The sequence below is a fragment of the Tasmannia lanceolata genome, unplaced genomic scaffold (assembly GCF_043159265.1).
Source record: "Tasmannia lanceolata isolate RefF3 unplaced genomic scaffold, GAP_Taslan_0.1 ptg000037l, whole genome shotgun sequence".
NCBI classification, from domain to species: Eukaryota; Viridiplantae; Streptophyta; class Magnoliopsida; order Canellales; family Winteraceae; genus Tasmannia; species Tasmannia lanceolata.
The window spans coordinates 28093817-28112761 of NW_027518714.1; the positions used below are offsets into that span (position 1 = coordinate 28093817).

General features: G+C 41.1%; 1 pseudogene; it reads right to left on the reverse strand.

Annotated features, from left to right (window-relative positions):
• Window positions 1-819: 819 nt before the first annotated feature.
• Window positions 820-9384, reverse strand: LOC143861367 (acyltransferase GLAUCE-like; annotated as a pseudogene).
• Between the last annotated feature and the right edge of the window lie 9561 nt (window positions 9385-18945).

Below are 18945 nucleotides of genomic sequence, written 5' to 3' on the forward strand. Positions count from 1 at the left end.
TTATCTGAGAGAGCGACTGCGGAGCTCTCCAACTCATGTGGAGATCGAGAGGCCGCGGGGTCTCATCCCGCCGTCCACCTCGAGATCGGATCCCACAATGTCACTTAATTGAGAGATCAAATAAGGTTTTTATGTGACTTGAGAGACGTGCAAAGGTTTCATACAATCATATGAATTTTATAATTCAAGATATTGATTTTACAAACTAAAAGTTGGATTTTGTAAGCAAAAATCTAGATTTTACAATCCTTAAAATATACAATCTAGGTTTAAATGTTTCAAATTTCGGTTTCTGAATGCGTTTCCGTTCCTCACCGAAACCAAAAATTCAGCCGAAATTTTGAAATTTCGAACGAAATCTAACGAAATCGAATAAAATAATATTTTATCTTGTAAAAATTTTGAACGAATTTCGGCTGAAATTTCGGGAAAATATTAAATAAAAAATAAAATCCAGACTTTTTGGAGATTTTCCTTAAGTTTCGGATCGAAATTTCGACCAAAATTTCGGTCGAAATTTTGTAACGTTTCAAGTTTACCAAATTTTGGTTTTGGGGTTGACAAAAACCTGAAATTTAGGTCTGGAATTTCGGATTTCAGTCAAATTTAAAACCTTGGTTTTAGCTTATAAAATCCATGAAGCTTATAAAATCCAGGTTTTAGGTTGTAAAATCCCTGAATTTAGAATTCTGGATAATAAAATCCCTGTATCCAATCGGCTCATCAGTGTAAGAACTTATGGAGGATTTCGAATTTCTCCATATCGTCAAGAGGGAGAGTGGTCGTTGGACAATCACATAAAATAGATATGAACAGATGTACCGTCATCGAGTTAGTCTATAGACCATAAGTATTGTATACGTTACTTAGAGAGATTTGTACAAGGCATCATTCAAACACATATTCTACATTCAGTGTAAGAACTTATGGAAGAGGGTTTCGAATTTCTCCATATCTTCAAGAGGGAGAGTGACCATAGCATTCACCCCCTCACTGCCCTTACTATCAGGGTAGAGGATGACAATGTCTGCATTAGGGTTCATTAAAGGGCAACTATATATGGGCCTACCCCACGGATAGTCCACGTCAGCTAACCCTAACCTCCACCAAGAGGACACAAGGACGTCCCCACGTGGGAAACCCTTGTACAATTGGCCCCAGTCCATCACCGACTTGGCATACTCATCACTCATCCGAGCCGTCCCTTCCTGGATGGCCTCTACTAGATGAGAAAAGGGGCCCACCTCTAGCTCCCTACATGTCGTGGCTCCGTAACCCATTAGGACAGCATTTCCCGTATATGAGTGTGGAAGTGGGGGCCGCATTCTCGGCCTTAGATTAACTGCAAAGAGGACACTTGTCACTTTATCTGGGCAATCACGATTTGTCGCTAGGACCTTACATCGCCATATATGAGCCGTGACCACATTGAAGCTTGTAATGGCAAGCCCACATTTGCTCCCAATCTTTTCTTTCCCTTTGAGATTGGAAATGTCACACTGGCTTAATTGGAAAACTTTGAATATGAGATTTTCTTTTTGGGTTTCTAGCATGCTAACTTGTGGTTCACCCTTGGGTGGACTTTCAAGATTTACAAGCTCTTCGTGGGAGAATGTGACATGTGGAGGAGATCTAGCCACTAGAAGCTGCCGGTTATTGTACGGAGAAACAGCCAAGGGTTTTCCAGCAGCGAAGGAAGCGAGGTTTTTTAGGAACATGCTGAATGATGCCGTCAAATGTTGTGTGATTGTTTGATACACCGATATCGAATCCGCCACATTTGAATGAGGTTACCTGAAAATTAACTAAAAAGAATCAAAGTTTGTTGAAGTATAAATGTTTAAATAGTGCCAACTCTAACAGCTTATGCTTTTGGAGTAATTGGTTGGAGTAATTGGTTGTTTCACTTGATGCCAGAGCTATTGCCTCGCGGCAAGTCCTAACTTCAAAACCCAACAGTATTGCCAAATCAAAAAAATAAGAGGCCGAGAGCTAGCGCATGTGGGTGACGTGGGGGAATTATAAATGTTTAAATAACACCAACTCTTACAGCTTAAGCTTTTGGAGTAATTCGTTGTTTCAGAAACTTAGTTGTGAATAAAACAAGTGGGGGAGTGATAAATCAGAAGCATGAGCTGGTCCCACATAATATGCGCTTAATCTGAGATATTCATCTGGAGACACTTACAAGAGAAGACATAACTTGAAGATCACTCTGATTTAACGTTTCTAGCCACTCGATCAGACCACTTGAATGTGAACGGTTACTTCTTGTTTTTTCTCCCTTCAAACGTAGATTTTGGAGTCCGTAGGTCGAATGGTTGGGATTTAAGAATGTCCCATCAAAGGGGTTCTCAGGTCATGCCTTCACCATGATGGGCCCCTTTGAATGAAGAATCATATCATGCTAACATCATGTGGCCGGGTTGGGCCCACCTCATACTTATTACATGATCCAACATCCTGATTTTAGCTTGAAAATCGATGCTAAAGCAAAAATATCAGATAGTGAAAGTTCACTACCACTCTTGGGTTGGTGTATTTTCGGATTAATAATTTGGGCGGTGCTCATTAAGTTATACACTCTCATCTCATAAACTACAGACCTAAAAAATGGAATGGAATATTTAGGGTTTAATGCGATATTAGTCTTAAAAAGTAGAAAAAGTTTCGAATTAACAAAAAAGGATAGGAAAAATATGTTCAATGAATAGAACGTGTTTAATAATTTTTATTTAAAAAAATAGGTTTATGTGTATAGATGTGTGCTGTGTATCTCTCTAGATATATAACACCAAAATCCTAATAGTATTATTTACTTCAACATAAAAATTATAACCTATACAATCAATATATATTGTTTTGTAGATAAAGATATAGGGTCGGTGAAAATAGGAGGAATAGGGTTAACACTGTATTGAACTTTTGGTTTATTTTGCTAGTAATAAATTATAACGGTGCAAAGTTGAAAAGTTTATTGAGATTTTATTGTAATTTTCAAAATTTTAGGATAATGACGTTTTGTATATGGGAAATGATATCAGCACTCCAATGTTTTGACATCAACGGTCTCCTTGGTCTCCTTGCTGGTCTTTTAGTATTTAATGGGCTTGTAAGAGCTTTTTGGAAATTGTAATAACCTATTAACAGCCTTTTAAATAGTAAAAGACAAGCTAGTAGAGCGTGATATCAAAACATTAGTGTTGATATCATTTCCCTAGGATTTGCTAGGGTCCACCCCAAAAGCCATTTCGTGGCTGGTCTGTCGCATGTCAGACGACTCAGACCATTCACAAGCCAATTTCCCTTTGTATATATATTTTTTTAACTTTTGCCTCGGCTCGCCCTAACTCAACCAAACACAATCTGGTAAATCAGTTTAGATGGGTTGGCTTGGGGTTGAGGAATTTAACGGCAGCCTGGGTTAGGATTGAACCTCCTTGATCCTTGATCCTTGATCTTTGACCCTATGCTCGGGTTGGGTCGGGTCAGGGGGTGCGTAATGCTAACTCGGGTGGGTTGGGTTCAACCCAATCTGAGTTGCACCCCTCGATAGTACGGACTAATTGGTTTTGCTGTTGATAGCTCTTTAGAAAAGGTTGTCTGTTACAATTCGGAAAAAAACAAACCCACCAACTATATATGAAGAGAGTCAAAGAAAATAACAAACGGGGTTCGTTATCACATACTGCAGATATCATTCCCCTTCAAAAGTTAGAAGAAAAGGTATAAAATTGGTTGTTGGCTTAAAAGAAGAATACCTATTCCGACATGCTAGCGTCAAGGTTGTTCTAGACATCCTTCGTACCACTGCCACATGTACCAAGGTAAGGGCCTATCTGTCTTTTACATACAGGACAAGGTTTTTCTTGTCATAATTAAACAATTGGTCATTACATGCTCACTAAGGACAGCAGTTAGGGACAACCCTGCCACTGGCGTGTCTTCCTAGCAGTTCTTGAAATATATTGCATTTGCATGTTTTCCTAACCGTACAAAGGTCCCTCTATAATCTATATAATATACCATACCTGAAAGGATATCAGAGGCTGTTCTTCTAATCCCATAGTGACCGGTTTTTCAAACACAAGCTGTTGAAATGCAGGCTTAGGGTACACAAGGTCTCCGATCTCCTCGAGAGAGAGCCCGCTAGAGGCCACATCAAAGCTGATGGGGTATGAAAAACAACAACTAATTACCTGTCGACACGTGGCCTTAGAAGGGCGCATCACAAATCCAGCATCAGCCTAGGGGCAATCCGGTAATTACCTAAGAGTAGGTAAACCTACTCCCACAAAAGGGCCGACACCTGTCCTGGGGTAGGTAATCCAACCACTCTAGGTCTCCCTCTATAAAAGGCCTCTCAAGGCTCAAAGCAGAGGAGAATAACTTCTCAATCTACCACTCTTAAAAACTCGCTCTGCACTCCTGCTCATACTGACTTGAGTGTCGAAGGGCCTGTCCGGAGTAACGACTTCGGGTTGGTCTTCTGACCTCGTTTGCTCTTGTGCAGGACTCAGCTCCTTCACTTCGGTTCCGCAGGACTCAGCTCCTTCACTTCGGCTCCTCGGGTCCTCCAACTCGGCTCTTACGTCACTGCCGTATCTGTTACTGATTTCAGGCCTAACAGATTGGCGCCATCCGTGGGACTCCGAACTAAAAGCTGTTCGAATCCCCTATACAAAATGGCAGGGTGGAAGAGTGCTCGGGTTCCAACTGCACAAACTACCCGAGCCGTAATACCTCGCAGGACCCGGAGCGAGCGAATTGCCTCGCAGGTGGTGGCTCCCTCTGCTACAGCAGAGCAGAGCCCAGCTCATTCGGAACACCTCAATCCCACTCCCACTCCGGATCAAGTGCAAGCTCTCTTCCAACAAATGACTGCTCTTGTCGATCAATACCAACATCTGATCCAAGCGCCTCCCCAGCATCCCCCAGAGGCTCCACGACCTGTACAGGAAAGGTCGAGTGCCCACAGGAGAGAGCCAGCATGCCCTAGTGGAAACCGGACCCACCACTCCACAAGGCGAGTCCATCATTCCAGAACCGGGCAGGCCCATACAGAGCCTCGCCACCGCCAGAGGTCACGATCTCGCTCCGCGCAGAAGCACCAAGCCAAGGAAGACCGAGCGCCGCGGGAAAATCCCGGCATCATTGAAGGAGTCCGGAAAGTCACTCCGGCTCCACCGCGAGCCCCTCGGTAGAGAAAAATAAGTCGTTGGGCCGAGCAGACCGGAGGGCTGACCCAATGTTACGGAGGATAGAAGAGATAGACCATCGTATAGAAGAGCTGGCAAAAGATCAAGGCCGGCCCGCTGTAAAGATGTACTCAAGTAAACCTCCGTTCACCGATAATGTTATGAACGCGTTAGCACCCAGAGGGTTCAAAATGCCGACGGTTCCGCAATATGACGGAACCAACGACCCTATGGACCACCTGGAGACGTTCAGGACTATGATGCTCCTCCACAGCGCCTCTGACGGATTCCTCTGCAGTGCATTCCCGACCACACTGACGGGCGCGGCCCGGGACTGGTACACAAGGATCAAGCCAAACTCCATCAGCAACTTTGAAGACTTTGGGGACGATTTGGTCCGCCATTTCATGAGCAGCCGGAGGCCAAGGAAAACAACAACATCCCTGATGGCCTTGCGGCAGGAGGATAACGAACCTCTGAAAATATTCGTTAGCCACTTCAACAGAGAGGCTCTCCAACTGCCGAATTTGGATCCATCAGCAGCCATGAATGCGCTCCTCGCAGGCGCCAAATCCAACGATTTCCGCCGATCAGTTGCTCGCCAGAACCCGCACTCACTGGCGGATCTGATGGCAGGGGCGGAGGAATATATATCGGTGGAGGAGACTCTAGCGGCCTTAGACTCAAACCGGAGAACCTCCGAAGAAAAGAACCCTACCAAGCAGCGTAGGGATGATAAGGCCCCCAGAAGAGAGAGGTCCCCCCAGAGGAGGGAAGAAAACTTTACCCCTCTCAACACTTCTCGGAGACACATACTGGCCGCAATCAGAGGAGAAGAATTCGTAAGGTGGCCGACCAGAATGATCTCCAAGGGAAATAAGAGAGACCAGTCGAAGTATTGTCGGTTCTTCAGGGACCACGGGCACGACACAGACGAGTGCTGGCAGCTCAAGGAAGAAATCGAGCTGCTGATTGGTCGGGGATACTTGAAAAAGTATGTCAAAGATGACGGCCACAAAAGGGAGAAGAGTCTCCAGGGCCAGAGCCCTCGACGGTCATAGCCACCCCTTGCGCGGGATCAATCTCCCCCGCCATCCAGTCCACGACTAGAGGCGCGCCGATCCCAGCCAAAAGGGGTCATCAACACGATTATGGGTGGAACGGCCGCTGGGGGCACATCATTCGCCGCTCGAAAAGCCTACGCACGCCGAGTCAATGCCGTGCACACGTGCGGCAAAAAGATGAACATGGAGAACGAAATCGCCTTTTCAGATGTAGATCTCGACAACTTGATACTACCTCACACCGACACACTGGTCATAACCATGCTCGTCGCAAACTGGGAGCTGAAGAAAATCCTTGTCGACAACGGAAGTTCAGCCGATATCCTATACTATCATGCTTTTAAGCAAATGATGATAGGAGACGACCGGTTGAGGCCAGCAAACTCCAACCTGTTCGGTTTCTCGGGAGAGATCTTGAAAGTAGAAGGGCAGATTGAACTCCCAGTCCTGGTCAGGGAGCCACCCTGTCAAGCTTTCGCGATGGTCAACTTCTTGGTAGTGAGGACCACCTTGGTCTACAACGCTATCTTGGGACGACCCGGCCAGAACCTCAACCACAGTCCAGGGAGTGCTATGCCATGGCACTCAAAGGCAAAAAAGCATCGGAATCGTTGCCGATTGAGCTACTTGATATGAGAGACGAAGCCCCGGTGACTGAACCTGCGGAAGACCTCAGAAAAAACTATCAATAGCCTGCCGCCCAACACAAAAGTGGATGCCATTGTAGTTATGCTTGTGTGGATAATGAAAAAAGACTACTGCTTCTTTGCAAAGTTCCGAGTTCCTCAAATCATGCAGCTGCTTGGTTCGCCCCGGCTCGTCTCCACAAAGACCGAGAGTGCACTCCTGGACGGGAACGGGCCCGCCCACAAAAACCAAACCGTCTCACAAACCCAGTTCACTAAAACTTGGGTACTCGCTGCTTGGTTTGCCCCGGCTCATCTCCACAAAGACCAGAAGCACACTCCCGGTCGAGAACGGGCCCGCGCCCAAAAACCAAACCGTCTCAGAAACCCAGTTCACTAAAACTTGGGTACTCGCTGCTTGGTTCGCCCCGACACGTCTCCACAAAGGCCGAGAGCGCACTCCTGGTCGGGAACGAGCCCGCGCACAAAAACCAAACCGTCTCAGAAACCCAGTTCACTAAAACTTAGGTACTCGCTGCTTGGTTCGCCCCGGCTCGTCTCCACAAAGACCGGGAGCGCACTCCTGGTCGGGAACGGGCCCGCGCACAAAAATCAAACCATCTCAGAAACCCAGTTCACTAAAACTTGGGTACTCGCTGCTTGGTTCGCCCCGGCTCGTCACCAGAAAGACCGAGAGCGCACTCTTGGTCAGGAACGGACCCACGCAGAAAAACCAAACAATCTGAGAAACCCAGTTCACTAAAACTTGGGTACTTGCTGCTTGGTTCGCCCCGGCTCGTCTCCACAAAGACCGGGAGCGCATTCCTGGTCGGGAATGGACCCGCGCAGAAAAACCAAACAATCTCAGAAACCCAGTTCACTAAAACTTGGGTACTCGCTGCTTGGTTTGCCCCGGCTCGTCTCCACAAAGACCGGGAGCGCACTCCTGGTCGGGAACGGGCCCGCGCACAAAAACCAAACCATCTCAGAAACCCAGTTCACTAAAACTTGGGTACTCGCTGCTTGGTTCGCCTCGGCTCGTCTCCACAAAGACCGGGAGCGCACTCCTGGTTAGGAACAGGACTGGGCAGAAAACCAAACCCTTGCAAAAACCTAAGTTCAATAAAACTTGGTCATCCGAAGCCGTTTAGAGCATACATGGCCGGACAGACGGCTTAGCCGAACAGATTTCTCAGGCCGGACAGACGGCTTAGCCGGACAGACGGCTTAGCCGGACAGATTTGCCGGACAGATTCCCAGGCCGGACAGACGGCTTAGCCGGACAGATTTCCCAGGCCGGACAGACGGCTTAGCCAGACAGATTTTTCGGACAGATTCCCCAGGCCGGACAGATTTCCGAAGCCGGACGGCTTAGGCGGATAGATTTTCCGAACAGATTCCCCAGGCCGGACAGACGGCTTAGCCAGACAAATTTCCCAGGCCGGACAGATGGCTTAGCCGGACAGATTTTTCGGACAGATTTCCTAGGCCGGACAGACACCTTAGCCGATCAGATTTTCCGGGCCAGACAGACGCCTTAGCCGGACAGATTTTCCGCTCCGCTTCTGGCCGTCCCAGGCCGGGCAGACGGCTTGGCTGGACAGGTTTTCCATCGAGCCGTCCCGAACATCGGCTCGTTCTACTGTTCAGGAATATAACTCATCGCACTTCCCCAAATCACTACAATGACTTGGAGAACTGGGGAGCAACTGATGGGGTATGAAAAAACAACAACTAATTACCTGTCGACACGTGGCCCCAGAAGGGCCCACCACAAATCCAGCATCGGCCCAGGGGCAATCCGGTAATTACCTAAGAGTAGGTAAACCTACTCCCACAAAAGGGCCGACATCTGTCCTGGGGTAGGCAATCCAACCACCCCAGGTCTCCATCTATAAAAGGCCTCTCAAGGCTTAAAGCAGAGGAGAATAACTTCTCAATCTACCCCTCTTAAAAACTCGCTCTGCACTCCTGCTCATACTGACTTGAGTGTCGAAGGGCCTGTCCGGAGTAACGACTCCGGGTTGGTCTTCTGACCTAGTTTGCTCTTCTGCAGGACTCAACTCCTTCACTTCGGTTCCGCAGGACTCAGCTCCTTCACTTCAGCTCCTCGGGTCCTCCAGCTCGGCTCTTACGTCACTGCCGTATCTGTTACCAATTTCAGGCCTAACAAAAGCGTACACCCGCGGCATTACAGTCAATCTCTAGCCGCTCTTCCCGAGGATTGAATCTCAACCGTCCGGCCAAGAAATCATACGGCTGGAGTAATTTTTCAAGAGTGGCTTTAAGATTCTCCACCACGTTTTCGGGTTGGAAATCTGGATTCGCCACAAAGAAATGGATGGTCTTGACTTCAAAATTGAGGGCTTGATCTATGTTAGAGAGGAACATAGACCTCTTTTTGGTATCGACCATCGGATAGACGGTGTTTGAACTATGGACGGTGATCTTGAGGTCTTGAAGGAGAGTTAGTTGTTCTTGGCCTAAGTTTCCCATGAGTGAGGAAGTGGGGGGAATGTAATAGGGAGGGAGTGTAATAGGAGGTTGGTTTTAGGGTATTTATAAAGGTCATGAAATGATTTTAAGAAGTTGTTGGAGGAGTTCAAAAGGAACATTTATGTGGGTTGTAATAGAGCCATGTAGTACCAGCCATAAAGAGGATGAGATAAGAATCTAGTACAGAACAACGATAAATCCATGCCATTCTAACCATACTATCTCCCTTTTGTAGTCTCGGTACAACTTTTCTTTAGATGTAAAGAAACATTTATGTGGTTTGTTATAGAGAAATGTATTGCCAGCCATAAAGAGGATGAGGTACGAACCAAGTACAGAACAAAGATAAATCCACCCCTTTTTAACCAAGTTCAGATGTAAAACCACATGAAGGTGGTGTTCCCCTTAAATAAGCTCGCAGATTTTTCGTCTCATAGCATCTTTGGCTATTTCCGGCTTTGCCCCCCCTAAGCCCAACTATGGTTTTAAATATCAAATATAGCGGTCGACCGAAAGAGGTCCAATATGATGATATATAGGTATTGTTTGTAGGGGAGTCTATGGTTCAACTTTGGATCAGATCCACCTATGTCATAGTCACGATCCATTCAAATCTCTTATTGGTCGGATTCGGAGTATTCTTGGGATCCAACTTTCCATGTCTTGGTCACAATCCATTTTAAATTGGACCATCCATCAGAGTGTCCTGTTAGGTCCTACTTATATTCTACACAATTAAAATTTCCAAAAGAAGGCGAGCGAGAATGCAAGCCACAATGGCCGCTGCATAGTGGGTTTGGGACTTTGGGTCAATGGTTATAGTAGAAAGTGAAGAGGGTGACTCGAGACTTGACAAAATACTGAAAAATGATCAATAAAACGTATATGCCTTATTTTCACTAAAATACCTCTAAAATAGTACTTAAAGTTGTAAAAATGAAAGTTATTTTTGTAAACTAGTATCATATATTGGGATTTAGGACTATGCAATGGAATTTTATTAGTTCTCTAGATTCTATCGGTAATAATTTGGGATCTGAAATGTGTCCATGGATCCTGCTAATGTGCCTATGTCGCGTTTGAATTCGGATGATCCATAAAACTTTATGGGTCCATTGACATTGACACCCCTAAGTTTGGATGTATTTCCAAATATTCCCTACATATTGGTTAATATCTGCTCTTATATCTGGCATCAATGCTGCTCTGACATGAGCTTTAAACCTTGCTTCCAACCACATGCATTGGATGATATCTTGGTGGGATATTGTTACGTGCCTAATCGGCCGTAACGGAAATAAACAAAATAAAAGAGAAATAGAGGGGGGGAATGGTTGATTCGACTCCTAGCGGCTCGATTCGAGAGGAGCCATGACTCTCCAAAACAAAGTCTCATTTGCTGTAAATTATCTTCTCTTCTCTCTTTTCTTTCATTAGATTACTACTACATAAATACAAGCAAGAGAGAGTGCCACATCACAAGCACACTTACCCACTAACAAGACACATCACAAATAACTAACACCCACTACTTAACACATACACCATAACTAACACCCATAACTCTAAAAACACATTCCCACAACTAACACCCACACCATAATTATTATGCACATAACATTCCTTCCCCCTTAGAATCGACCTTGTCCTCAAGGTCGAATTTAGAAAATATTGTATTCCGCCGGAGTCCCAAATCTTTTTGGGCACACTTCGATTGAGAAACACAATCAACTTTAGACCTCTGTATTCTTCAAAAGTAACGAGCGTGATCTTTCGAACCCCGCTTTTAAAATTTGTTGCTCTCAAAGTTGGAATGGAATAAAAATTTTCATTCTCATCACCATTGATTTTCACGATTTTCTCTACGTGAGCATCAACTTTCTCAAGATATAACTTTGCTCCTTCTTTACGCATTTCTTTGATCTCTTCGCTGATTTTTTCCAAGCCTTTCGTGATTCGCCAGTACTCCTCCATCATTTTAAAAAAATTCACTTTGATTTGCCGGAAATCATCGCGTAGGGATTCCAAAAGCTCTAACGGCACAGCCATGGCGTAGGATCTACCGCTTTGATACCAATTGTTACGTGCCTAATCGGCCGTAACAGAAATAAACAAAATAAAAGAGAAATAGAGGGGGGGGGAATGGTTGATTCGAGGCAACCGGACCTCCTAGCAGCTCGATTTGAGAGGAGCCATGACTCTTCAAAACAAAGTCTCCTTTGCTGTAAATTATCTTCTCTTCTCTCTTTTCTTTCATTAGATTACTACTACATAAATACAAGCAAGAGAGAGTGCCACATCACAAGCACACTTACCCACTAACAAGACACATCACAAATAACTAACACCCACTACTTAACACATACGCCATAACTAACACCCATAACTCTAAAAACACATTCCCACAACTAACACCCACACCATAATTATTATGCACATAACAGATATTTAATTATCCACCTTTCCGTGTACGAATTATTAAACTTATATGGCCGTAAAATTGCCAAATGCCACTATTTAAAAGTTATATTGGGCAGCGATAAATCGACCCCCATATAGGGCAGAGAGAGAGAGAGAGAGAGAGAGAGAGAGAGAGAGAGAGAGAGAGAGAGAGAGAGAGATGGGGGTCAGTTTCAGAAATTAGGTAGTCGATTTATCGTTGCACGTTATATTTTCCAATCATAACTGCCATGAGTGGATTTTGACCAATGGGGATCCCTTTACCCTTTTTGCAAGGGCTTTGTGATTCTAGCATTTCTCTTCCCAAAATTGACATTTTTAGCATTTTCTAAAATGAAGACCTTGCGAATGAAAAGCAAATTTCTTGGAATAATGCATTTAGGTAAATTTTCCATTAAAAGGGATTTGGTAAGGTCCATCGCAAAAGGCATTTCGGGGCTGGTATGTCGCATGTCAGACTAGCCACCTCATGAATGCAGACAACAGCTTTTGTGAAATCCCACTAGGCAACCCAAGAGGGGGTGAATTGGGTTTCTTTAAAAAACTTATTCTCTTTAAAAAAACTTTACCAAAATTATCCTAGTTTTAACTTTTCTCAATTAAGTTACTTTGATTAATTAAGCTTAATAGTAATGATGTAAACTTTATTCCCTATTTGATTTTATAACTTGATTAAAATGATGAGAGGCTTAATTAGCAAGAGATGAATATGCAATTTCAACTTAAGTGCTAATCACTCACTCAAGCAAGGATATGAATATTAAAGCACCTACAAGAGAGAGTAAGAGAGATGTGTACCAATCACCAATCAAGAGGAGGTAGAGAGACAAGAGGCTTTGACACAATGACTTTTATAGTGGTTCGGTCTTAAACCCAAGACCTACTCCACTCTTCTCAAGTTTGCTCTCCTTGAGGTATCCACTATCTTCTAAGGAACTTAAATGCGGCGTTCCTTTCGTCTTGTACAATCTGAGCGTCCAAGCTCCAAGGGTCTTAAATACGGCACCCTTTGTTGCCAAATACAATGAAGAGAAGAAGATGTTGCTCACTTGCCTCTAGAAAGGGTAATACATAGTAAAGCTCACAATGCACTCTCAAAGATTATTACAAGTAATGCCTAAACTAATCTCAAATGATTTTCTCAAATCAAGGCACAAGAGGTTGGTGAGAGAAAATTAACCCAAAAATAGTTTCAAGTAGTTTTTCTAGGGTTCTTTAGAGTTGGAGCATATTCATATAGTGTTTTGGACCCTTTGAATGTGTATATATGAAGTCCCAACTCCATGTGACCGTTTCGGGGGCAAAACAGTCAAAACTGGGTCAAATAAACAACTAGCCGTTGGCTCTCCAACGGCTATATTTTTTTGAACAAATACACTGCTCGGAGTTCCGAGAGTATTCTCGGAGTTCCGAGCTCAGAGCTCCGAGAAACCAAACAGAGATTTAATTTTAAGAGCCTGGAGCATTTCTCGGAGTTCCGAGCCCGGAGCTCCGAGAATAATTCTCAGAGTTCCGAGACTGGATTTCCAGCAATCAGTGTCCAACTTGAAAAATTCATCTCCTTCGTTTCTCGTCGGATTTCGACGTTCTTATACTCTATGGATATGAGAAAAATGAGAACTATCTGCTAAAAATATTTATTTGAAAATATTTCAAACAACTTATGATAGGATTTAGTTGCTGGTCCAGGTTGTTCACTTGGAACTCTGTTTTGTTCAATGTTGTGTTGAATGCCATATGGGACCCAACATGCTGGTGCACCACCATGGCCATTCACTTATCCATTTAAGTCCTTAAAGGGTGTGTTAGTCTCTTTGAAAAATATATTTTTAGGGGTTTTAAGGTGTGCCTTGATCAAGAAAAAATACAAGAGAGAAAGGTGATACATACTACCATTCTAAGTACTCTCTTGTTCTCTTGAGCTAATCTTCATTTGATCTTCAATGGTGTGCTTGGCTTGCTTTGGGATCTTCAAGGTTGAGCTTCTTTGCTTGACACCTTCAAAGGATGATGCCACCACTTGGTGCAAGCTCCTTTGTAAGTTGTTGATCCACAAGCTTTGGCCTTCATTGATCTTCCTTTGTTTGTTCAATGCTTTGAGATGGTTGTGTGGAACTTCTCCTTGGTTGATCCTCCAAGGTATGGTTTGTCCAAATATGCTCTAGCTTCTTTGTCCTTTGTTTGGCTCATCTTCAAGCGTAGGCCATCAATGGTGTGTGCTAGCATGGATTGACATGTGAATTCCCTGTGTATAGCACAACACTCAAGGCAAACAATTAGTCCATAAAAGACTAATCAATTTGTGTTTGTTAATCATCAAAACAAGGTGATTAAATGAACCCATGGGGAACCCTTGGGCTAACAATCTCCCCCTTTTTTATGGTGATAAACCAAATTGATTAGAGAGGTGGGAGGATCCTCTTATGAGGATTAGATATACAATGTAAGCATAATTACTCCCCCTCAACATATGCATGAGTTATATTTAACAAATTATAGTACAAGAATGGATATGATTATGGATTTAATCAATTACACAAATTATAGTACAAGAATACATATGATTATGGATCTAATCAATTACACAAATTCTCCCCCTTTTGGCATTAGCAAAAAGGAAGGATTAAATATTTAAGCATAATACAAAAAACATCAAAGATATTCAGTGAGACTAGATGCTCCCCTAGCTTCTTATCATGAATAGCCAATGAAATCAATGTATATATGGCATGATAAGAGACAACCAACGTAGGAAATGAGTAACACAAAACAAATCAAGCCTATGTTGGAAAAACAAATAGACATTCTAATTTTAGCTTAAATTTTTAGGGTATATCATAGTATATAAATAAAACCAATATAAATCTATCCTATGACCCATAATACATTAATAGATTAGCAAGTTAAAGCTTATATTTTACTTATCATGAAAGAAAACAAGCAAGTTTAAAGTTTAGCATGATAAGCCCCCAATTTGTTTGAATTCCTATTAGAACTTATCATGAAGTGATGTGTAGTTATTATACCAAGTAAAACCTGTCATGATAAGCAAGAATAGGTATAATGAAAGTTAAGAACTCCCCCTTTTAAATTGTCATGCATATGGTTAACTTTTAGCACATTTCATGACAAGATAGTGAGGTATATCATGGGTATATGAGTGAAAAATTAAAAACACACATGATAACCATTCAACTTCATAGAAATTAGGATGAGCAAGTGTAATATACTTCTATGAATGAGAATCAATAGTGATATTAAGGTTTTAGCACAAAATTCAAAAAGTTGATCATGAAATCTTTTTTTTTTGTTAAAGATATACAAGTTAAAGCACAAATATGTGGGGAATATCAAAATGGACAATCCACACAAGTCATTATGGTACATACGATTCTAAATATAACATTAGTAAGCTTTCCCCCTTTTGTCTTTGTCATTGGCCTTAGTTGAAACCTATATGACAAGGCATGACATGCCACAATAGGCTAAAGGTATGAAAGTGAATATATGGCCAACAAAGAAACTTATCATGATTATAGATACTAAATAACTTTTAGAAACACATGATAAGGATGTCTAATTATAGAAAATAAGATAAACAACTCTAAGAAAGATCCTATGAAAGAGATTCTAGGGAATACACAAGGTAGACTACTAGAATGGAAACTTATCCTTGGAATGACAATTACCACATATTAATACCAAAATGATACCAAATGAAATCAAATAGATGATCCAGGGTAAGTATGAGGCCTAATGGTTATGACCTTAAAATCTAGGCTATGGGCTTACTTGTCTTAAACTCAAAATACACATACAAGCACAAGACAATGCCAAAAGACACATATGGAGCAACTATACTCCAAATGAGTGAACTTTTCATATAAGAGATGATATACACATTAGAATTCATATGATAAGCCTCTAAGGACAAGATCTAACTTTTAAGCTCCCCCTTTGAAAAAGAATCATACAATGTATGACTCCAAAGTGTGTCCTAACATAGACTCCAAGAGATTTTGGATATTTTCCTTTGATACCAAATAAGACTCAATCCTTGGGCAACAATTGACACTTACACTTTAAGTGTCGGTTTATAATGATAAGAATAAAGCCATAGTCTAGCTCATCATGATAAACAATCTTAGCACAAAAGAATTGCAATTTAAGCTCATGCTCCCCGTAAATGTGATACAAATTTCTACAATTTCAAATTTTGCTTCCCTTAAGTATATATCATATAAACTAGATAGGAAGATCACATAACAACATATACTTATCCATGTTTGAGATGGTGGCATAAGGCCATATGATTAAGTGTTTTAATTAGATGAAGGTACCGTCTCCATCTTAGGAACTAAGAAGGCTAAGGGTACTAATTGAGTGGCTTTTAAGGTTAATGTTTGACATCTCATACATGTGGGTACCATACAAAATAAGGGATGATAACTATAGATTACTTATTTATACCAATCAATGCTCAAATCTATAAAACTTAGACATAGAGGAATGGACCATTAAGGAATCAAGTCTAAGAGATATCCATGGTTCATGAGTGGGAGTGTATCTCATGAGGAAGGTATGATCAAAATCAAGGCTTCCATAGATAGACAACAAGGTTTGGACACAAAGAACACATTACAAGAAAAATACAAGGTCCAAACACCTACATCCTACATCCACAACCACTTATGTAATGACAAGGCATGTAATTTCTTAGTTTTGCTATAAATGATATATAAATGACTTTAAGTACCAAATAATCTAGCAAAAACCAATTTTGTCCAAACTATAGTTCAAATATGAAAGATATACTCTTATGGGTTTAACTTGAACTCATGGGCAATGAAGAGGTTGATATTCATGTAAGATCAATCATGGTTTTCACATTAAGTGCTCTATTGTGATTTTATATGTGGATGACTGCTAAACGCAAAAGGATCTAAGTCTTAATGAGTGCACTCAGAGTAGTATATATAGATACACAATAATCAAACACTATAAGTCTATAGTATCTATATGTGTTTCTTTTGAAAAAGATGTGATCATTAAAACACATATGAGGCTAGATGCAAGGAAATAATAATGTGACATCTAGCATCCAAATAAACACAATTGATATAGCATTTAATCTTAAGGCTAACTAGATACATGGGAATCAAGCATATTGTATCTAGAAGCATAGTTTTCATAAAATTTAACAATTTTAGCACAATATAGACTACATATCAAATGGGATATCTAGGGAACCTTTTCTAATAGATTTTACACTTAAATATAGCATGTCAAAGTCTTATTGTAAATAAGTTTAAGCACATAGACTTTGAATTCTAGGAAAAGATTTTTTATTTAAGCACAAGCATGTATAGATACATGGAATCAAAACAAGAATAAGCAGATTGTATCTATTCAACCAAATTTCTCAAATGATATTTAAATTATAGCACATACCCCAAAATCTATGAAGCATGTAGAATGCCTCAAGTAGGGGGTTTTGGAACCCAAACCATCTTGGGCCCAACAAGTTTGTGTGATGTAATGAGTCTTTTCTAACCCACACAAACTTAGAGCTTTTTACAAATCTAAATCTACATTTAGATTTATAATGTCCTAATCTACCACAATAATCACAAGACATGGAAGAATAGGTAGAAGGACTAGATGAACATGATGAACTACAAGAATGCATATGGTGACAATTATGTTTAGCTTTTTCTTCTTGTAGACAATAGTTTTCCAACTCAAGTTTCTCATTCTCGGATTTCAAATCAGTTATTTCCCTTTTTAAGTTTATTGATTCAACAGATGAGAAAACTCTATTTTTATCTTCTTCTTCATTGATAACTTTAAGTTTTTCTAATAAATCAAGGTTTTTCTTTTCAAGTTCAATGTTATATTCAATTAATTTCTTTTCTTCATTTTGTAAATTTACATATTCATTTTGAAGATTTTCAAGTTCATTTGAAATTGATTTGAAAGATTTTTTAAGTGATTGATTCTTTGTGGTTTGTAGTTCAAATTGATCATTAAGTCTAACATAGTTATTCACAAGATCTTCATAATTAGGAGGCACAAAACCATCTAACTCATCATCACTTAAATCACCATTTTCTTCATTTTGATTTTCAAGAGTCATCAAGCAAATATTTTCTTTGAAATTGTTTTCTAATGAAATCCAAATTTCTTTAGCATTTTTGCATGAAGAAACTTTTTCAAATAGATGTGAGGGCAAGGAGCAACATAAGGAAATCATGGCTTTTGAGTTAAGAGAAAATAATCTTTTATCATAATCACTAATTCTCTTAGATTTGGAATTTAAAACAAAGCCATTTTCAATTGATTTAAGCAAGTCTTTATATAGACTCTTTAGATAAGACCTCATATGGATCAACCAAGATCCATAGTTGTTTCCATCAAAACAAGGAAGTCTAGAAGCCATTAGGTTGCCAATATAGATCTTTTCTCTTGAAGAAATTTGGAAGTTCAAAAATCTATATAAGAGTTTTTAGCTCTGATACCAAGTGAAATCCCACTAGGCAACCCAAGAGGGGCTGAATTGAGTTTCTTTAAAAAACTTATTCTCTTTAAAAACTCTTTACCAAAATTATCCTAGTTTTAACTTTTCTCAATTAAGTTAGTTTGATTAATTAAGCTTAATAGTAATGATGTAAACTTTATTCCCTAGTTGATTTTATAACTTGATTAGAATGATGAGAGGCTTAATTAGAAAGAGATGAATATGCAATTTCAACTTAAGTGCTAATCACTCACTCAAGCAAGGATATGAATATTAAAGCACCTACAAGAGAGAGTAAGAGAGATGTGTACCAATCATCAATCAAGAGGAGGTAGAGAGACAAGAGGCTTTGACACAATGGCTTTTATAGTGGTTTGGTCTTAAACCCAAGACCTAATCCATTCTTCTCAAGTTTGCTCTCCTTGAGGTATCCACTATCTTCTAAGGAACTTAAATACGGCGTTCCTTTCGCCTTGTACAATCCGAGCGTCCAACCTCCAAGGGTCATAAATACGGCGCCCTTTGTTGCCAAATACAATGAAGAGAAGAAGATGTTGCTTACTTGCCTCTAGATAGGCTAATAC